This window comes from Mastomys coucha, unplaced genomic scaffold (assembly GCF_008632895.1).
Source record: "Mastomys coucha isolate ucsf_1 unplaced genomic scaffold, UCSF_Mcou_1 pScaffold14, whole genome shotgun sequence".
In the NCBI taxonomy this organism is placed as follows: domain Eukaryota; kingdom Metazoa; phylum Chordata; class Mammalia; order Rodentia; family Muridae; genus Mastomys; species Mastomys coucha.
In genome coordinates this window covers 98620143-98622067 of record NW_022196896.1, presented here as the reverse complement: position 1 = coordinate 98622067, position 1925 = coordinate 98620143, and the positions used below count along the sequence as shown (strand labels likewise).

The 1925-nt window shown below is 45.9% G+C and overlaps 1 protein-coding gene across 1 annotated transcript in view; it reads right to left on the bottom strand.

Annotated features, from left to right (window-relative positions):
- Smarcal1 (SWI/SNF related, matrix associated, actin dependent regulator of chromatin, subfamily a like 1) overlaps positions 1-1925 on the bottom strand; it is a 61632-nt gene that overhangs the window by 59347 nt on the left and 360 nt on the right. The gene's annotated exons all lie outside the window — the stretch shown is intronic.

The window sequence follows — 1925 nt, the reverse complement described above, 5'->3', positions numbered from 1 at the left end:
CAACGGATTCTGGGAATATGGTGGCTGTTGCCCTGGCAACAGGTCTGTGGACCCGCCCATGTATCACCCCACAGGCTCCGGATGTCATGATGCTAACAAAAGTGATGTATTTTTTAATAAGAAAAGGGGATGACGTGAGCTGCAGTAAGATACCACCAGCACAGGAGCTGTCAGAACAGCAGCCCACAACAGGTGGAAGAGGGATGTTGCTAGTGTTGGCTGTTCATGCCAACTCAAGGGGCAGGGAAGGCTTTCTGTGCCTGGACTCTCTTTGTAAACTTAGTGTACTTTGTAAACGTTATAAACCCTCAAGGCACACAGTGGCCAGGCCCCACCCTGCAGATGACACTAGTGGTTGTACCAGTGTGGCTGGAGTGTTGAGGACCCGCCCTACAAGAAAAAAAAAATCCCACCAATCCCTGAGTCGCAGGCCACCCTGGAAATCCCACCTACCCACAAGAGACCCTATAGAAACCCTGCATTCTGCCCAGTTCTCTGCTGCTGCTCATTGGAGCAGAGGCAGCCACCCTCCTGAGTTTCTCCCTCCCAATAAGTCTATTGTGTGAAGTTTGTTTTGTGGTGTGACGTTGTGGTATTCCCAGCTGCCAGGCTATCTTTCCCCTAGAGCTGTAACATTTTGGCCGGAGCAGAGCTTTGGCCAAACACTTTGGCTGGGGAAAGCATCCCCTTCTGGAGCAGAGCTGTAACACTTGCCTTTGGGAAAGCAGTCCAGGCAGCTAGAAAGAACTTCTGTAGGAGAAGCCTTTTCTTTAGAGCTGCCACACTCACAGCTAGTATTTGAGGTAAATCTTGTATCTTTGGTTTCCCTGGCTGCTCAGCATCCATTTCCTGCTTCACAGTGTGAATAGCTACTAATTAGTCAGCACCTGCCTTGCTCTTCCTGTCCCCTGCAGAGACAGTTAATTTGTTAAGACCAAGTGCTGTGCCCTTCATCTTGCCTGTCACCAATTCACATGACAGTCACTTCACTTTCCAGGCCCAGCTGATTCACCCATAGAGCAATAAATACACTGTCCTTTGAGATAAATCAGAGGACATATGGGCCCATGCATCCTAAACTTAGAACCCTAATTCATGTATCTTGCTCCTAGAAATTCCAATGTAGAAAGTCTGGAATTGGACTCAACAATATGGTCTCCTTTCTAGCTCTAACATCCTAAACTTGAAGTCAGGGTTTAGTCTAAAACACGTCTTCAAAAAGCTAACCAATCAGATTTCAATCAATAGTCTTAGCATTGGTTCTGTCAACAACATAATCTATTGGGTTCTTGCTATAGTCAAGCTTTTTTTTGTAGGGAACAAGGGAAATGCTGAAGTACTTATTGGGAAGTCTGTCTTGCCAGACTGCCCTCAAACTCCACAACTTCTTACCTCAGCCTCCAGAGTGCTGGGATTACAGGCATGCACCGACACGCCCACTTTTTAAACAATTTATCTACTTTAAGAACAACAGTGAATGGTTAAAAGGGCTGGGCAGTGGTGGGCATACCTTTAATCCCAGTACTAGGGAGACAGAGGCAGGCAGATCTCTGTGAGTTTGAAGCCAGCCTGGTTTACAGGGTGAATTCCAGGACAGCCAGGGCTGCACAGAGAAACCTTGTCTTAAAACAAACAAACAAAAACTATATATAAAGTTCAAAGTTAGCTTCATGTCACACATTTCAATGAAAGCAGCCCATTCCCCTGTTAACATTATTTCAGGACTGAGTTAAGTACCAAATAAATGGCCATTGGTAAATAGTTGACTCATAAATAAATGAATACCTTGAATTTTAGAAGCTAGAAGATACTAGGGCCCATACGTAATGCTCTCTCTTCCTTCCTCCCCTCTCTATCCCTCTCTCCCCCTCCTCTATTTATTTAAGTGTGTGTGTGCGTGTGCGCTCGCACATGTGAGAGAGAGA